Source organism: Ictalurus punctatus, chromosome 3 (genome assembly GCF_001660625.3).
Source record: "Ictalurus punctatus breed USDA103 chromosome 3, Coco_2.0, whole genome shotgun sequence".
Lineage (NCBI taxonomy): Eukaryota > Metazoa > Chordata > Actinopteri > Siluriformes > Ictaluridae > Ictalurus > Ictalurus punctatus.
The window spans coordinates 2,705,208-2,726,116 of NC_030418.2; the positions used below are offsets into that span (position 1 = coordinate 2,705,208).

General features: G+C 41.3%; 1 long non-coding RNA gene across 1 annotated transcript in view; it reads left to right on the top strand.

The window, feature by feature from the left end:
* The first annotated feature begins 1,328 nt into the window (after positions 1–1,328).
* Positions 1,329–20,909, top strand: part of LOC108263263 (uncharacterized) — a 119,297-nt gene continuing 99,716 nt past the window's right edge. The window contains exons 1-3 of the long non-coding RNA XR_001812123.3: positions 1,329–1,638; positions 2,234–3,822; positions 3,914–4,052. This is a non-coding gene — a long non-coding RNA (uncharacterized LOC108263263). The remainder of the gene's footprint in view (positions 1,639–2,233; positions 3,823–3,913; positions 4,053–20,909) is intronic.

Here is a 20,909-nt window from a genome sequence, read left to right on the forward strand (position 1 = left end):
CGATGTAGAGTCTCCACTGTGTTTTTTTTTTTTAATGCAAGTATCACGCATTTATGTATGACTGACCCCATGTTAAATCCCCCCCCCATATACATAGCATAGGTACATAGCATGAACAAAAGAGAACAGAAGAAGAAGAAGAGTGTTAATAGGAGTGATTACTTGTAATGCTTGTTGGGTTTGTTTTTTGGGGTTTTTTTTTTGTTTTTTTTTTGGGGGGGGGGGGGTTGCACATGATTGTACCATCTTTTTCAATAAACACCCTGTACTTGTTAAAGCATGTGCATCATCTCTTTATTGTATGTATGTCATCACACGCTGGGGGGAAAAAAAAAAGTGAAAATTTGTTAACGATTTAACATGGAATAGCTTTTTCCTTCATATATTTTCCAACTCCATAAATAAATACCATCCAGTTTAACTGTTGTGGAAAGACGTTTCGGCTGTTTCAACTACGAGAATCTATTGTTCACGTGCAGGTTATCTGGCATTACTTGGAGAATCATTAGCTACGTTAAGCAGGTTAGTCAATTTTCTCTGCAGATTTGCGTAAGGAATAAAACAACTTGCTCTTATAGCAAAATAAGCAATGATACACTGGTGATGTAATGGGAGTTACGGTTACCACCCTGAAGTTTATTTTCCTGTAACAGCATAGTAAGAGTGTTTTATTCCTCCTATACCACATCAGTTTTCCAAGGTTTACTTTTTTATTATTATTATTATTAATGAATGATGACATAATTTTTATCTATACAGAGTTACCTTTACTGTTGTGGAACGTCCGTGAAACCAGTTATAAAAGCTATAAGTCATTGAAAGCTAAAAACCCTCCCCAACCATTATTATTATTATTATTATTATTATTATTATTATTATTAAGACAAAACTGCAGCATGTCATGTGACCAGGAAACCGCAAAGCACCAACCCCTCCATCTTTTCAGAAAACCTGACTGTTACAAAGCACTGACACCGGAGACTCCTTCCAAAAAATCTCTACCATAACAACTCATCGCAGAAAACTTCACCCTATCCACGATTATATGTTAAATAATGTGTTTGTTTGTTTTTTTAAAACCCATTTATTATTAGACTTTGATTACGTGTTTACATTATACATAAATGTGGAAAAATGCCATAACTGCCATAATGTTGATTCTGAAACGCTACATCATTCTGCATTTATGTAAGCCAAATACACACACACACACACACACACACACACACACACACACACATATACATTATATATATATATATATATATATAGAGAGAGAGAGAGAGAGAGAGAGAGAGAGAGAGATTTTATACTGAAGTAGGCTACATAAATGAACAATGAATGAATAATCACTCGTCCTGGATTTGACCTTTAACCTTGGATGTTAAGCCTGACATTCTTGCAGCCCATGTCTCTGACGCATGCAGCACGTGAGCAGCAATAATTCAGCGCACCTGGAGTTATAGTCGCGTGATTGATGCGCGTGATTGATGCGCGTGAAATAGGTGGCTAATTGAGATTAGCTTCCAATTTACCCCCTCACACACACACAAAAAAAAACGCGTTTGGAAGTGAAACGAAAAAGAGATTAAACACACGCTTTACAGTGAAATTACACCAAAATGACACGACAGGATTGTAAGTTGTGTTTATTTCGTTATTCAATTACATTTAATAAAATAAAATAAAAGTTTTTTTTTTTTTTTTAAGGAGACATTTATGAACGCATGAATGCGGTTGTTTATCTGCATTTGAGTGTGCGTGTTTGTATATTAGTCACAGTTTGTCTCACATTATCATCATCATTATTATTATTATCATCATCATTATTATTATTACATTTAAACCCTCTCATTCATAATGAATCCCTGTCTAGAGAGATAATCCTGTTCTGAAACATCTTTTGAACGGCTTTATTAGAGAGAATCTCTTTCTTTCCGAAGTCTTTATATCACTTTCTAAGGACGGCTGTGTCAAAACTTAAGTAATATGAAGAGGCTTCTTCTTCTTTTTAATTTATTTATTAGCTCCGTCTCTTTGAGGCTCATGATTGTTAGCAGGAAGTTCCCATGCCTCCTCATACAAAACCCACTGGTGTGTCCGGCGACAAGGTGGCTTGTTAAAAGTCCCACCTCATTTGCTTATGTGAAACAGGAGTGAAGAAACGAGCGCTATTCTTCTTGTTTACTGTCTCAGTGTGTTTTCTCTCTCTCTCTCTCTCTCAATCTCTCAGGCAGCTGTGTGGGTGAAAAGGAAGGCTGCAGATTAGTCCATTGATACTCTCTCGACAAAACCAAACCTCCAAGTCTTCAATAGCTCCTCCAGTCCGGTCCAGGAAAGTCTGAAACAAAGCCGAGAGTGTGTGTATATGAGAGAGAGAGAGATGTCCTCTCCTTTCACACACACACACAGGGATATTTGTTCTTAAGAGCGGATTAAGAAAATGTCCAGCACCTAATTGGGCTGTCTGGACTGAGATTTAAAGGAGAAGTCCACCCTGAAACACGTTAAATACCTATCCATTGATCAAACCATGTCGTGACCAGTGATTCGGCTTAATTAATTTGATAAGTCGGTGCTGTATGACCATTATTCCTGGGAGAAGATGGAGGGTATGTGCTGTGACGACGTCAAAGCTTGCCAAGGCTTTTCAGCACAAAGAAAAAGTAGCTAAAAGTCGCCATGTTGGTTAATTTGCGTGTTCATCGCACCTTCATTATCCTCTGCATATCAAAAAGCCAGAGAGTCTTTTCTGAATTTTTTTTTTTTTTTTTTTTTAAATCAGAATATAAAATGACTTCTTTCCTAGAGCCACGAATTAACTTTAGTCAAGCAAACTATTTGTGCATATTTGTATTAAAATAAATTTAAGTGCTACTGGGTTCCTCAGTGGCACAACGGAAAAGCCATGGCCCTAACTCCTGTTGATGGGATCAATAAGAATATCGAGGATGCTACCACTGCAACTGATATAAACAGCTCTTTACTGAAGTTTACGAAAGCGTGAGAAATTCCTGGTTACGCAATTGCACTTTTTGACCATGCTGGCTAGTACACGGTTATAGAAGGGAATTCTTTATCATTGCGTTATTCGTTGTCACCCAGATGAGGATGGGGTTCCCTTTTGAGTCTGGTTCCTCTCGAGATTTCTTCTTGTCGTCTCAGGGAGCTGCTCGTTAGGGATGAATAAACGGTTTATATCCTGAGATGATATATTTCTGTAATATTAATATACACTGATCAGTCGTAACATTAAAACCACTCAGAGGTAATTCTCACGTTGATTATCTCGTTACAATGGGGTATATTTGGGAGCGCGTGAACGAGGGGGAAAAGGCAAGCCAGCAGAGGCAGTGTGATGCTCTGGGCAATGTTCTGCTGGGAAACCTTGGGTCTTGGCATTCATGTGGATGTTACTTTGACACGTACCACTTATCTAAACATTGTTGCAGACCAAGTACACCCCTTCATGGCACTGGTATTCCTTAATAACAGTGGCCTCTTTCTGCAGGATAATGCACCCTGACACACTGCAAAAATTGATCAATAACGGTTCGAGGAACATGACAAAGAGTTCAGGGTGTTGACCCGGCCTCCAAATTCCCCAGAGCTCAATCCGATCAAGCGTCTGTGGGATGTGCCGGACAAACAAGTCCGATCCACGGAGGCCCCACTTCGCGACTTTCAGGACTTAAAGGATCTTCTGCTAACATCTTGGTTTTTCTAATGTTGTGTCTGTGCTACAGTAGGCTCCTGTTCGCAGTAGACTACTTGGAGAAATCCGAGCCCTTGATGTGTGCTGTCTCACAAACAAGGTCCCAGGTAACACGTGTACATATGCACACACGAATGAACACGAATGACATTAAGTATATGTTAAATGTCCCTCTCTTTGCACTGTTTCCGCTCTCAGATCTGTTCCCGGATGGAGGAAGCCATTTTGAGTTGTCTCAGTTCTCTACTGTGCGATTGGCGACCGAGGCTCAGCCCACAGAGGAAAGGATCGGCCTAGAAAACTCGTTTTAGGCGTTTAATCTAAACGCGCTGTGGAGGTAAGTGGAAAATGTGTACATGTAGTCTCTAGCGTTAGTCGCTGATTCCGTGACTGGGCTAGTTCATTCAAGATGGTGAACCTTGCAGAGTTCTGTGAAGGTCAATTTTATGGTTACTATTTAAATCGCACAGTAAGTATTAGTTCAAAAGTTCAGTTATTCATCGGTCACTGTGGAAAACGGAGATTGGCCATCTATATCCAGGTGTTATAGACGCGCACACACAACCCCCCCCCCCCCCCCCCCCCCCAAAAATCCAGTCTTCTTGGAACCACAGTTTCATCCGAAACTAGCATTTTCAGCACCACTTCCTTACACAAACGTCAAAAATTTTATTGGACTTCATACAAATGAAGTCCGTCAGCCGAGATGCCAAGATATGTTCATTGTCTGAAGTTTGCTTCAGTCTAGTTTTGCACAGATGTTGCTAACAAGGGTAACCTATAGGCAATGTAGGCACTGTGCGTACTTCAGTATATAAATCACACACAATATATCAAAAACAATTGCTTTTATGGTTTCACTTTTATGCCTGACACAGTTACCTATAAAAAAAAAAAAAAAAAAGGAGACAATTAACTTGCGCTGCAAATAATTACGATGTCATTCCACGCTAGCCTAAATTTATTGATTGCGTATTACATCATAATTTGTGTAGATGATGATATATTTCCAGTTTAATACAGAATGATTTTGCTTTGTAGACAAGCTTGATGGCGTGTTTTATGATTTAGACGTGAACTTGTCTCATTGGTGGTCTAGTAGCTATAGGCTTTCTATGGCTTCTTGGCAATATTAGCTTTGTAGCAACGGAGCAAATCTAAAGAAGCAAACTAGACAGCAGACATGTTAGCCGTGAGAGGGAAAAGTGCAAAAAGATGTACATCTCGTTTTTGGCTCAACTATTTCTTCGAGTTTTGTATGAGTTGAGGCTACACTATATTGGTTTGATGTTTAGATTCATGAGTCACGGTGCAAGTGCCTTTAGTGGTACATTAGGAAACCATTAAGCTCAAATGGCGTACTGCTGAGTAACTGATCAACGAGTGCTGTGCAGTGAAGGTGATGCTAAGTCACTCATTTGTCCAGTATGGCTTTATAAGTGAGATGTATTTTCTTGGCGGGTTTAATGATTTCACAAAAGTTAGGAGTTTCAGTACAATCCATTGGTTGGAATTGCTCCCTTTTCTCCTTAGAATCTCAGAAAAGCTGAATAGTCAATAATGACTCCCCCCTCACAGCGCTTAACACTGATTAAATGAATGTTCCGCCTCATAGTGAAGTTAAAGATTGGACGCAAAGGTGTAATGGTTAACGAGGTGAACGTTCAATTAGTTGTACATTAATTATCCTTGAGAGAGGACGTGGAATGGAGAACCAAATTTCTGCTTTTCTTTGTTTTTGGTCAGTATTCGGTTCTGAGCCATCAAGATGTTGCGCTCTTTTTTTCTTCTTCTTGTTTTTTTTAATCCTTTTCATGAATTAGCAATGTCTGATGCTCAAAGTGGACACTGAAGGTTTTGTGTGTCATCCATTCTTTGGCGTCCTAATTGGAACATTTGCAGTGACGTTTACACGTTCATTGGTTGAAGCTCAAGGCCAGAGTTTCAAGGTGTCATGTCGGATGATATTTAGTGAAATGTGATCTAGTCGCACGATGGCCAGCGGTCTTGCCTTTAAATATGTCTGCCTTTTAAATATGGATGGGCGTCGTGGCTTCGATGACACCCGGCACGCGTCCTTTGGGAGGGGGGGGGGAAAAGTGAAATCCAGCAGATGGATGATCCACTTTGGACCCTGAATGCAGGGGTGTGTCGAGCTCTGTCCTGCTCCTTACTAGACTGAACATGACTCTGCACACGCCAGGTGTCAAGGTTAAAACCCTGAGGGAGACAGTAAGCTAATATGAGGAAGCGCATGGTTTATGGCGTTGTGTTCAACCAGGTGTCAAACGAGCCTATCCAGAGAAGACAGAACTTCCATCAGGGTCTATTGTGTGGTTTATTATGTGCTCGATTGCTGCCACGCGTCCTAGATCAGGTGAATAAAAGCCAGGTGCCAACCCCGAGGTTCTGAAACAAGAGAGATGCTGCTGCGGTCAAGGGTGCTCTTCAGATGTGAAAGGACTTGACTATACTGTAGGGTCATTTAAAGTCAAATTTATCTCTGAATGGGTCATAGTGAGATGACGAACAGAATTTTGTCCAATTATAATTGTGCACCAAGATTTCACCATTCATCACTCGTACAAGTCCAAAGTCAATTCAGTTTTATTTCTATAGCACTTTCAGGAATTCTTGTTCACAAAGCAGCTTTACAGGGCGCCAGACCTAGATTTTGATCCCTTATGAGTAAGCTAGGGATGACTACCTCCGAAGCCTCCTGAGATGACATGAGGAAGAAACCTTGACTCGTGGTCGGGTGATGCTGGATGGTAGGATTATATACTTTAATCCTTAAAGTGTATAGGTGTAGAAGTGTAAAGACTAACGGCGTTAAGTGTGTTGCAAAGGTTTTGAGTTTGATGACCATACGACAGTCTTCATGATTACTTGGGTACAAATCTACGGTATCAGGTGCAATGATGCATTGAAACAAGGGTTTCTGAGAAATGCAAATCTTGCGTATCCATGTTGGACCATCCATAGCATTATAAGCTGAGTCAGAAGTTCTGAAGCTCCAGCGCGTCTGGCAGGCCTAGAGAAATTAACACAAGCCTGGAGAGTATCCCGGGGAACTCTGGGCATAAGGCAGGGGGACGGCGTGCCAACCCATCACAGGGCAAAATCACACACCCACTCGCACACTGTGGACGATTTGGAAATGCCAGTCAGTCAGTCTGCAACGCATGCGTTTGGACTGGGAGAGAAAACCAGATTTCCCCGAGGAAACCCCCGAAGCACTGGGAGAGCATGCAAACTCCATGCACATAGGGATTCGAACCCCCAACCCCGAAGGTGCAGTTTGATGAGTGAAGTGAGGACATGGTGTTTTTCAAAAGGTAAAAAAAGTCAATGAGGAAAATGGAATATTTGAACAGGAGTAGACAGAGAAATAAAATTTAAAGGTCCTCTGTAGACCTCATCCCTCGGTGTGTTCGCTTTACCATCACGGTCTTTATCATCCTGTCAGGTCGACACCAGTTATCTGCCTCTTCGTCCTTTTTCTTTCTTTTTTCAGCACAGTCACGCGCATACGGCCGGCACATCACCCCGAAGCAATGAAACACGATCTGGCTTCCTGACACAAATGTTTTCGCACCCTGTCTTGTAATTGGAGTTATTCCTAAGGGAGGAATTCCAGGTTTGTGAAAAGGCTCGTTTGGCAAATGAAATACCTGCTAACAGCGATAGCAGCCAAAGCTCAAACCCTGCAGCCTTCCTCACCGTCGTTTCATGGATGCTCTGGTAACCAGACGTAGATGACACAATTATCTCGTGATTTATGGTCTGTCAGTGGTGTTGCTCAGCCAAGTGTGTTTGATTAAGGAACCTTTTGTACAACTGTTTTAGTCAGATGGGCAAGAAATATATAAATGTTGAGAAGAGCTGAGAAGAATTCAAATCATATGTTGATATCAACATAGTGGATATTTGAAATGTGTATAATTTTGGGCATTAGTAATGACAAGTTCGGGTACGTCACACCGAGTTAACATCTTAATGGAAAGTTGAGGTCTTTATTTGACCGTCCAGAGTTAACTTTTCGGTACACTATAGGACATTTTTCATTGCGGTTTCCCTTTGGGAGATTCTTCCTGTCCTCTTAAAAGCCATTTCATTACTTCATCAGCTCAAGTAAAGTACGTTAGATGTGTTGAGATGAGCGCTGAGAGAGCGAACACATTACATGCTACAGTTGTTTGGGAACTGAATACGGACTCATGCTAGTTAAAGGCTGAGGCTGATGATTAGCTAGCCGTTAAAGCTTTAGTGTGGATGTTGTGGAAAATGTAAAGGTACAGTGACGGCAGAAACAAGACGAGTTAAGGATGCTGGAAAATTGCTCAGATGAGATGCGTACGTCCGACTTTACGTTGTAAATGCGCATGGTATTGGCTGCAAACTGCACGTCTATAAGTTCTGACATTGACGAGCAGCAATGTTGCGTCTCGCGTAAAAATTCTGTCTGGTTAGACGTCAGCCGTCAGTCTTTCAGCTTTCGTCGTTCTGTAATCTGCCTCGAGGGCGCAAGTCAGATTACAACTGAGGGGAATTACCTGACCATAAACTGAGGTTTGCGGAACAGCAGGATGTCGATGTATCCTTGTGCCACTCGGTTCTGGTGAGCAGCCATCTCGTGACACAGTTGACATGTACGATATCACCATCTAACTAATTTAACGGTGTTTACATCCAAACACAGACTAGAGTCAATGCGATAGAGGGGGAATGGTGGAAACAGAGCTGCTGAGTGGCATCCCGCCATGCCGTAACAGGCCTCCCTGGAAATGTCAAGTCTCAGAGATGCAAATCATCACTCTGTGAATAGGCCACTATAAATGTGGGGCAAGTTACAACATGTCTATTTTCTCTCTCTCTCTCTCTCCTTCAGTAGATCTCTGTTTTGGCATGAATCACCAGTTGTTCCAGTATAGAGGGAGAACATGGTACATAAATCTTCCTTATACCACAACATTGTCATAAGATGTTTAGTTTAATTTTCTATAACAGCAGCTCTGAGTGTAGTTCATCTTAATGTGCTTAATCCAAGACATTTTTGTTTCCATAGTGACTACTTGCGCGTGCTGTATGGTGGATGCTCCCATGTTTTTTTGTTTTTAAAAATAAAGGTGCAAAACTTTTGGTATCTGTATACTGTACGTCCCATATTCTCACATCATATCGTATGACAATGAACATGCAGTTTATTAGAATTGTGTTATGGTTGATGGCTTTGCATAATACGTGCCTGTTGCTTTTGGTTCGGTTGTGAGCAGTGTGTTTGCTGGGTAAAGGGAGGAGCAGAGTGTAATTAGGCAGCGACAGGTTAACAGTAGCGGAAGTGTCCGTACCCGTGACCGGCTCCAGACACACTAGATAACTGACCCAAACCCTGCTCATTTAAGATGTATAAAAATGGAGACTGGATTTTGACTCAACAGCATGGGCGGTCTTTGAAAAGATACAAAGAAGGAGTAGTAAAGGTTTGGGGTGTGTGTGTGTGTGTGTGTGTGTGTGTGTGCAATTGGATGGTTTGGCAAGAAGCAGAGTAACAGAAGTGAACTTGCCAATAGATGAACAAGCCCTAGGTTTGGTGTGTGTGTGTGTGTGTGTGTGTGTGTGTGTGTGTGTGTGTGTGTGTGTGTGTGTGTGTGTGTGTGTGTCTTTTGCCCTGATCTGCTGCCTTTATTTTTAATGTGAAGGAGGCATGTTTTATGTGCCTCACTCCCACTGAAGGAGCCATGTGCATAAATTATATTGCATTGAAACATGTAATCAAACATGGAGAGACAGCTCCTAACATGCAAGTCTAAGGAATAAAGCACTCAGTGGTGTGCTTTTATAGTAAAATAATCAATGACCGGCTGGTGTGTTGTGACCTTATGTGAAGTGGTGTGAATGTTAGCACCCAAAAGTTTATTATCTTACAATAACTGCGCCAACTATAATTACTGTAGTGTATAGACGGTGCACTGTGATACCCCCCGCGTTGGGCGTCCAGTATGGCTAGTTACGTTGCGCTTGTGGTGCTTTGTAAGTGGTGATTTTCAGGTTGTCATAATGTCATTTCCCACCTCTGTATATTCAAAAAAGTGGAGGGGATTTTTAAATAAATAAATAAAATGGACGCCTCCACCAAAGTGTGTCTCTTGTTTTCAAACGCTCCTTTAGCCACATCTTTTACAGTCAACAGTCCTGAGTGGCTATTTGTTCTGCTCTACTATAGTGAACTTGAACCGTTTATGCAACATTTTGGACTGAAATTGCAGCACAGTGAGCAGCAAGCTAGCCCGAGTTGGCGTTGCAACTAGAGGAGGGTGTTTTTTACGTGGCTTTTTCCGGTTGTAGTATTTCAGTTCCCATTTTTGACTAGAACGTCGGCCTGTGTCTGTCAATAGCGACACTTTTTAAACAGTATTTAGTCACTTTAAAGAGGTCATTAGCATTTCAACGAAATTCAAAATGTAACGAAGATTAACATTTGTTGCAAAAGCAAGTATTTCTCAAGCAGCTACTTTTAGCCAATTCAAATGCATGTTAGTGTTTGGTCGTCACTAAAATAAACAGTTCTTGAGTAATATTCGGACTTTGAGCTATCGTATGCTCTGTGTGGTTTTTTTGCGAGATTGTTGATTTTAAATTCAAATAGTTTTTAATTAACATGTAAAGGGTTTTTCTTGGCTGAGAGTGGAATATCAGTAAAATGACGTTTTTCTCTTCACTGAAGCTCCGGTACATTTTTCTTCATTGCCTCTATACACTGTTAAAAGGCTTAAGCTATTAAAGGGCCAAAGTGCAAAATAGTGACCTTGGCTTTCATTATATGTGGGGTATCATGATAGATTGTGCAGTTTTAAAGCTATTCATTATTTTATAATGTGCTCCTGGAAAGTAAGTGCTTTTGATGTATTTTTTTTTTTATTATTTCTTTCTCCCTAGATGATTGTGAATACTCAGTCTTCTAATCTGCTCTCTCAGTATGAATGCCAGTTCACCTCTATTACCTCTCATTACGTATTAAACCTTTAACAGTCAATCTCATGTGAATACTGCAGGCATATAGGTGTCAGGGTGCTTAGTGTAATTTCACTCTAATCTTTCATCCTCTCTGCAGATGATACAACAGGTGATATGATTTCACCTAGATCTATATTTCTCACACTGCTGCCAGTTCAGAATGAGGATTAATTAGAGTGGGTTTTTTTTTTTTAATCCAGAGAGACTGTGGTAAGGATTTCAGGCTTCCATGGCTGGGGTATAGAAGATCAGTTAAGTTAAAGCGACACTGCGAGCTATATAGTAGCTCACTCTTTTAAAGCTACATGACGTCACCTCTTCTATTCGATATTTATTAAAAGAAGCTTCCCTAATAGCAAGTGGTAATCTGACAAAATTTGAGACGTACAGCCGTCTTGAGTGTCTCCGTCGTGAGTACAAAACGTAACGTTACAGATAGGATTGTTACAAAGACTGAAACTGGAGACTCCTTCCAAATAAACAAATATCTCCTTTTAGAAAACTCGGAACCTATTAACAGTTTTATTCCTTACTTAATGCATGTAATCTAACAGGTGTGCTACTTTTATATTGGCATTACTGCCCAATTTCAACAGCTGGAGTAACATTACTGAACTCTCCAGCTGTTCAGCAGCCGCTAGTTTCCGAGTGTTTATCGGCTCCTGATTACCAGGCTTAATTTCCCTATTCCATCCTTCGTCGTTAAGCCGAAGCGCACCTTTTATTAGTGTTAAATGCATGGATTTAAACGTAATCGCTACGTTCTGCGATGCAGAGAATGAAAAGCGCCCCGGCTCCTCTGTCATGAAAATCAGGGTCACCGAAGAAGGCACCCCTTTTCTTTCTGTATCCCTATCATTTAGGAGAGGTGCAATTAACCAAGTGACCAATTAATTACAGTGCTGTAATCTACAGAAGTGACATGCAGCAGAGATGTGCACCACACACGGGACTCCTAACAAAGACTCCTTAATCAAATTAATCTCAGATAAACAAACGGCATAAAATAGCTTCCAGTCAGAGTTATTCCGGTATTAAAAAATAAAAAGGGGTAATTAGCGCTAAACGTCTCTTTCTGTTCTCTCAGTCCCTCTGTGCTCCCTATCGCTCTGACTCTTTGCATCACACACTTCCTCTTCAGCTCTCTATTTTATCGCTCTTTCACACTTTCTACCATTGTTTTAGTTCTTTTTCTCCTTATCCGTCTAACTCTCTGCCTATATTTCTGTCTCTGTCTTTATCTTTTTTTTTTTTTTTTTTAAATCTCTCTAATTTTTTTTAGCTCTCTATTTCCTCAGTCTCCATCTCTCCCTACCTCCCTATTATTCCATCTGTCTTCACCTGTCACTCTCCTCTGCTAGTATTTCTTTACCCAACTTCTATCACTTTTCAGTCTCCACAGTGACACTCTTAGTGTTGTTCCTCTCTCTCTGTGATTCTCTGTCGTGTGTGTGTGTGTATATATATATATATATATATATATATATATATATATATATATATATATATATATATATATACACACACACACACACACAGGTGCATCAAAAAAAAAATTAGAATATGCTGGTTAGTTTTTTTTTTTTTTTTTCTTTTCCATAATTAAATTCAAAAAGTGTAACTTTTCATATATTTTAGATTCAGTGCACATAGAGTGAAATATTTCAAGCCTCTTTTTGTTTTAGTCTCGAAGATTACGGCCTACGGCTCATGGAAATCAAAAATCTCATAATATTAGAGTTTAATAATACAGAATGTCGACCTTCTGAAAGGTATGTTAATTTATGCGCTCGGGACTTGGTCAGATCCTTTTGTACGAATTACTGCATCGATGTGGCGTGGAGGCGATCGGCCTGCTCTTAACTGACAACAGGCATGAAAAGTAAATAAATAAAAGCATGGTTGCAGTAGTATAAGAGGAGTAAAACACTTCAGGGTGGGCTGTTTGAGGAGAATAATGAACTTGGTGGTGCTAAGTCCTTCTGCTTCACATCAGGCCACCGTGATGCTGATTATTTTTCTATAACGGTGCTGTTTGTTTTCCTTTCTTAAACGTATTCATGTCTGGCTACTCCAGTGACGGTAGCTCAGTGTAACACTAGCTAGATGGCGTTCTTTAATACCTAATACCCTTTTTTTTTATATATATATATATATTTGGCTGAGCAGTACTGTTATAAATAGTTTATATGCCAGAATGACTGGTAAATGAAAGGATCTGGTGTTAAGTTAAGGTCATTGAGGTGTGCCACATTTTCTCATCCCCGTTGCTCCGCTAATCAGACACGTGGAAATGACTTCACAAAGCTCATCACGTTCTCCGCTCCTACCTTTTACGCTGCTGTAAGCGATCCGAGCATTTGATGTGAAAGATGGTCGGTTCTTAACGAGCCCCGAGGCTTTCACAAACCCTGCAAACAAGCCGAGGTTTATTTTATAAACACGAGAAAGACTGCAGATAATGGCCGAACACTTCTCAAAACATCCCAGGAGCGGTGTTCCCCGGCCCTTTCCCCCCTCCATATGTTCTCATTAGGCTCTTTGGGATGGAAAGGCTCCAGTGTTTAGCAAGGGTCACACGGCTTCGCAATGGATACAATCTCCTTGACCACCACTTTTCTTTTTCTTTTTTAATTTTCTGTGAGGTGGGGTTTTTTTTTTTTTTTTTAATCCCTCCCAGGACATTTTTCTGAAATTTGCAAGTGAAATGAGTATTGGGGTCGGCCCAGAGAAAGTACGCACAGGTGGTTCGATTTGAAGCAGTGGTTTTTATTTATTTTGTTTTGCTTTTAATGCCATTAGGAAAGCAGACGGATTCAAAGAGAGACTTTGTTCGAGTCGGGAAAACATGAGTAATTAATTATGAGGCATCAGTTTTGACACGTCTAGAATTATGTTGTCAGAGTGAGAGAGAGTTTGGCGACGTTGATGTCTTCGTCTTGCGGAGGTAATTGGTGCCTGTCAGTCACGTACAGGAGACTAGTGGAACGGAGGAATACACCTGCATAGAAATGCAGGAATAAGAGACCAGCACCAATAAATATGTCATTAGTTCCCTCAAGAAATGTAAGACGTTGAGGTCATGCGATCCGGTGCCCGGCTTTCAAATGTCCTCACGCGACCTCCACTTTTTTTTTTAATTTTTTTTTTTATTAAGTTATCTAGTAAAACTAGTGTTGGCTTCAATTAATAAAACATCGGAATCATTGGTGTGGTATAAAGGGAATAAAACACTTCGGGATTGCGGTTACTGTAAAATAATGCATTTTGGGGTAACACATCAAGCCTCATCACGTCACTGCGTCGTTAAATATTTTCCTGTAAGAGCGCACTCCCCTAGTGTTTTATTCCTTCGTCAATTGACCAAAATCCCTTTAATTAAATAATGTCTGCAAAATAAAATAAAGGATACACATGAGATGTGAATATTATGAGTATTTAAGTTGGTGTGGTGATTATTCTAATGGAAGAGTGTATTTGAGCTCATATGCAGTAGTGAATGTGGTATTTGTAAGGTGTGTGTGTGTGATGGAGGTGGAATGCTCCTGCCATGCCTCAGTTTGATTATTGAGGAGAACAATAGACCTCTTGTGGTTGCTTTCGCTCCACTCTTCTCGGTTCTGCTCCGTCGAGTCAGAGGGTGCGCCGTGTTCCTGACTCACACTCATCCGAAACCGCCTATCTCTCCCTCGCTGTCTCATTATCCCGTCTCTGCCTCGGCCTCCGTCCCTTCCTTCTTGCTCCCTATCTGCCCTCGTTCGTGTCTCCATGCCTTCCTCCTTTCACTCACGGCCCATTCCAGCCTCATGCATCGTGCTCGTGTGTCCTGATAAGCACAGGGACGTCGCTTCCCTAATGGAGAGTCTCTTAATCACCGCGTAGCAGCACGGAAAGTATCTTTTACTTGGGTGGGGGAAAAAAAAAAAAAAAAAAAAAGTCATGCATAATGCATTATGATCTTGTCTGCTGGAAGTATATACAGTAACGGGAAAAAAAAGTCTGAGCGCTAGTTTTATTTCATCAGCTTTCAACGGTTTGTGCCAGACATTCCTCATGTCAGTACTTCAGGAATCCAAAACGTAACTCTTTAATGTAAATATAATTGGCTCATTGTCAGGGGTTCGTGTGTGTTACCTTTCTCACGGTTTATGGGCCAGAAACATCCTTTGTGACCTTACTTGTGACCAGGACGGTGCTCTCATTAAACCATCCCGTATTGTAAAAAAATGTAGGCATCATCTTTGATCCCTCCCCCACCTTTAAAACTCGTATAAATTCTGTCTCTATAATTGGATTCTTTCACCTTCGTCGCGTTGTTAGCCTCAAAGATGCCTAAACGCTGGTTCCTGCGTTTATATCCTTGCGTCTCGATCACTGCAATGCTCTCTTCATTGGTTTACCTGCTGAGGCTATTGCTAGGTTGCAATATATTCAAAACTCTGCTGCTAGAATTCTTACATATACTGAGCGCTTGGCCCACATGACTCCCTGTTCTCTCTGAACTTTATTGGTTACAGTTCTGTGAAGAAGTCTGCTCTGGAGAAAATGACAGCCTCTCTTTGTAATGTACAAAATTGTCGGCCTTCCCATAGTGGAATAGTTCCAGCTTTACCTCCTGTACCGTTACAAATCACTGACACTGGAGACTCCTTACAGAAAACTTCACATCAACAATTACAAGGGTTTTTTTTTCTCCCTTTGTTAAATAACAGCATATTCTTTGAACACTCCTGTCCAAGCTGCTGTTCTAGAAAATTATTCAACAGCTTCTGACCAATCAGAATCGAGAATTTAAGAAACCTTTTCCAGCTTCGGTGTTTGTTGAGCATCCAGGGCACTACTCGTGGTTTAAAATGTCTTCGTGTACACAGTATAGAGCTTCACTCGTACACACTTGCTGACGGTCTGCTCGACACACACAACACTGCTGTACTGATAATTCAGACACACTTGGAGCACATGTACACTCAGACCCACTCTTCTCTTCAAATAAATGTCACCCTAACACACAGATCTGCACACACACACCACATGCATGCCTCAGACAGCACATATGAACTTTACTAGCACATGTAAGCTCAAGTACACTTTTCTGTTCAAATAAACTCTATCTCTCTCTCTCTCTCACACACACACACACACACACACACACACACACAGAGACTGACTGCCAGGCGGCATGAATGGCCTGCTTTTTTAGCTGGCAGTGATTGGCGATCAGGCCGAAGAGAGGATGTGTTTCTCTTTCATTAGCGCGATGAGCTCAGCACTGTGTCCATCTGCACACATTAACCTCCCGTGTTTGACCTCTGCACACACCCATGTCTCTTTCCGTCTCTCTCTCAGCAATCCATCGACCACTCGTCATCTCTCCAATTCTCTCTAGTGTAATTCCTGCCCTGACGTGAGCCCGAGTTTCAACGCACTGCCGCGAACAGAGAAGAGACTTGTCCGTGTCCCCCCCCCCCCCCCCCCCCCTTCACACGCTTCCTGTCCAAGAACACGAATAATTACCAGTCGCTAATTATGGACTGATTAGCCTGGTGAAGACAGCGCAGTGGGTTCTAGTTGGCAGAAAGTTATAGTGCCGGTGCACTCTCTCAGGGGGGGGGGAAGATAATGCTACCACACCAGCAACAAAGAGAGGTGCAGTTTAGTACACGTTCTATTTGACAGTGTATGGAAACTTATACAGATGCTGTAGAGAACCATACGAAGCGTTTCCGTGTCAGAGGTACTCTTATCCATCCAAAGACCCCTTAAGGTACAATTTGCCTGGAAGAGCTTGTTTCACGGACATTCCACAACTTTAAATGTAACTATAAACGGATAAAAAGTGTGTCATTCTTTTTGTGATCGTTGGCAAATTGCTTTGCTATGCGGAATAAACCGCTTCAGCTTCAGGACGTGTTGTTACTGGAAAATAATCCACTTCCAGGTGGTAACAGTAGCTCCATTTCATCACCCCCTTTTCCATAACTGCGCACACAGCCGTGTTCTCTCGCTTGCATACAGTAACACACACCGCCACCGTTGAAGCAGATCGATTCAGATGGCCAGAGAAGCACCTAACTACATGTGGTAAAAATCTTCCCAGGATCTAATCCAGGAAGGAAGAAAGTTTTCTTACAACGCAATTGCACTTCTTCCTGGGGAAACTCACTTCTGCAGTCGTCGTGTTTTTACAATTCACTTTGGACAAAAAGGCACCTGCTTTCTATAACCTGAATTATTACATGGCGTTGAGCTTCCGGAAATACTTTCCATCGCACCCGTGTTCGTTTTGGGAAAACGTTCCAAAAGTGTCTGTGTGTTTCTCAGCAAACTATTTAGATGAGATCATATATAATGTATAATTGTTTGTCGCTACCGTTTATTGAATTACAAGTAGATTCACTTAACAAAAATCGCTCCGAAATGTCAAAATCCAGAGTTTACGGATTAAAAGAGGAAAGGGAAAGGGGAAAAAAAAAAGATTTGTGAGGCCTCTTTTTGGAGTCGGAAGCATTAATTTCAAATCTGCGTAATGAATGTAGCTCTGATCATCCTGTTTTCTCCAACACGACGCCCGAGGCTTACGTCTTTTCCTCTTCCTAATGCCACACGCGGCATCCAGGCAGAAGGAGGCAACAAAAGACCTGTGAGTCAGTTCGTGTCAGCCCTCCTCTCCACTCTGTTTTTCCCTCTCCCTCCTTTCCTCCAAACACATTATTAATTGGATTGAGATATTTGGAAAAATGATCTATTTAATGGGATTACTACTGGTATAATGATCTTATTTGCGAGGGAATGCGTCCAGGCTTTCGGGGGCAGGCTGGTGCTCTTCAGTCCTTGTGTTACTTTGTGCCGTGGCCAGAGATAGAGTTGCGGGGGTTTTTTGTCGTGAAGGAGAATCCCGGGTTTAAAACAAACAGGCATCCGAGGAGATATTAAAGTAACGCAAGACAGAAATATCCCTCGTGGACATGAAATTGAATATCATTGAATAAAGCTTTCACAGCCCATTTTATTCACTTTTTATTTTTTTTCCCCCCTCTCTTTCTGAAAAGCGTCCTGACATCACTCCAAAAGGGAAAAAAAAAAAAAAAAGACTTGGAGTTCATGTGACACACTTTAACTAAGCGCTTGGACACTTTCCGCTCTCAAATTGCTCTAATTTATCTCGTTGCTTATACCCGAAATTCACCCAGTGTACACTAATTCCTTCACAGTGCACAGCACATTTACTGACATTAACATCTGAATGCGTTTCTTTAATATCAATGCATTTTAAAACAAGCTCGATTTGGTACGTAAGAATGATAGTCCAATGTGATTATGCTAATGACTCGTAATTTGCATAAAACCTCAGGATGTTGTGTTTAAAAAAAAAAAAAAAAAAAAAAACCCGATTAAAATGGCTGAATATTTATGGATTTATTTCATTTTAATGTGCTATATTTTAATAAACAAATGCGTGTGGATTGCTGAAATACATTCAGCAGATTTCCAGTCTGAGTAATAAATTTAATCATTTAATATACAGAAATGGTAGCATTTTAGTCAATCGTTTTGTTGGTCATAAGTCAGAAGTGTGTGTGTGTGTGTGTGCGCGCGCAGGTAATCCTCGGGTCTAGTCTCAAGGTGCACGTGTGTATCCATCCATAAAGGGCAGCCTCACAGGCCTCCATTCACGACATTAATCTGAACACAAGTGTTTTTTTGTGTCGCTCCACTCCGATTTTCATCGCCATCAATTTGGTACACAGATTGAATGCGATTCTTGCTATCGAGTTCTCCACTCGCGCACACGCATGCACACGTGCCTCGACTCCTCTGACCCGTTCCGTCTCCAGCTGTGGATTTAAACTGGGTCACGGGATGACTGTGATGTTATGCATGTACCGCTTTGCTCCAGCCTCTGCGCGTTTTGTATACGCACACAATCGTGCATACGGACGGAGAGATTAAAGCTGACGTGTTTACATACAGGACGAAGAGGGTAAGCAAACACGTAGACCTGTACACACGTGCGAGACGTGATCGTGTGCGTTTTGAGTCCGCACGAACACACGGCAGTCGGTGCTCGTTACCGTCGAAGGAAATGAAGCGGAGAGAAACAAATGATGTACATTGGATCAGTTTGTCGCACTGAAACAAAACTGCAAAGTGCACATGGACCTGGATGCACCTTTTGTGTGTGTGTGGGCAAATTAATAGGGTTCATATGTAATCAAAACAAACACCACGTCCAGTTTAGGCCACACCTACTTCAGGTTTTAAATCTGCATAAAGATGTGGTTCTTTGGCGCATGATACCGATATAGATGTTCTTGATTGATGTATTCTCCTATATTATCATTATTCAGTAAAGGTTTACTTGGTCTGTGTTGACACTTGTAGAGAGGCAACCGCCACGTTCTAGACGACCAAGCAACCTGCTGTTCGCACGAGTGGATGAGCGGACTGTGTACATAAACGCTTGTGATTTCCAGTATGGTTCATGCATTATACATGCACGTACCCTCAAATTAAAGCTGACATTTACAGCCGACACTCTACCCTTTAACCTTTATAACCAGCGGTTCAGTTCATACCCATTGTGTTGGAGTACAGCGCCAAAATTGGTCTCGTTGTCCAATTATTAATGAACCTGTGTGTGTGTGTGTGTATATGGTTTCTCCCATGCTCTTTCGCGACCGAGCTTCGAGATGATCCGAGCATTGTTTCAGCCGCATTGTGACTTTAATTGGACTTTAATCACACACTCTCGGACACACCCATACACTTAGCAGCTCTCCGTTGCCCGTCCAGGCCTGCCCTTTCCTCAAAGGTAATCAAGTCTGGTGAATTAAAGAAAGAAGAGAGCGAGGCGTTCGGTGCATTCAAATGACTGCATGAAATATTTAAACGTTTCCTTCGGCAGCTCTTAAAGGTCCGTTGGAGAATGAACAGGATCATATTTAAAGTAAAATGGCCTTCTGTGGCAAACTTGAGTTCTGATGATGAGGACGCCGCTCAACCCGGCTCTGTGACTCGAGTTAAACTCGCAATAAACTAGCTAATTTGACTTCATCCTATGCTGGATAAATGCTATAAAGTCACTCTAAGATTTAGTGTGTTGTTTTTGTGTCTTTTTTTATTTTTTTCTTGCACATTGCATAAAAAAAAAGTTATGTAGCAGTGATGTTAGTGGTGACAGATCAGTGGCTTCAATACAACCGGGGGGGGGGATGAACACCCTCAACACCCTCAACACAAGGCAACGTTCTAGCATGTAGAAGCGATCAGCTATATTAAAAACGACTTAGTTGGGGCGATTTCAAAAGAAATTAAGCAATTTCAGCTACCCTTTTGTTTGACAGATAAAGGGGAAAGGGATCCAGATGGAGATTCTAGGATCAAGTCTACAGTAGGATTTAAAATGATAATGTACAGTATGAGATTGTGGTTTATTCAATCAATGCCTGAATAATCATTCAATCTGAAAGTCTTTCATTTGAATTTACAGATGAGTGAAAAACTGAAGATTAACACATTTCTATACCAAGAAGACGTTTAGCGCGCTGGGTTTCGCAGATGTTTTGAATTATTTTGCTTTTCTTATGAATCTGTTGACATCTTGCATACAGACAAAGGTTAATCCAGGACCACTTGCATTGTTGATTCTAGAGCATACACAGAAACATCAATGAGGGTAATAAAACAGCTGAGGGAGGGGGGGACCCTAAAACCTGTAGTGTGTGTGTTTGTTTGTTTTTGTTGTTTTTTTTTGTTCTCTGTGGGGGGGTTGGGTTTTTTTAATGGTTTAACCTGAGAATGTCTGCAGATTTTCTTAGCGCTTTGAGATTCAGGTAATGATACCGTGCTGGGATTCGCTTAAAGTTTATGCAGTTTAGACATAAACTCGCTGAAATACACTCCTATTTAAGTCTACAGTTGAATGATGTTACTTACTTTTCATTCTTTGCCATGGTCCACAATGTTTTCTACCTGTACCACGAGGGGATTGAACCTCGGCACTACTGAATGACACAGCGAGCACTTTCACATGTAACCCCGACAGACACGGACCAAATCGGAGAACGGCAGCAGACGAGCGCCCCGCAGCAGGTTTGGATACCGTTCACTTCAACCATCTTGTATTTCATATTAATCGTCCATCTGACATGTAGAATCCAGTTAAAGCTCTCCACGG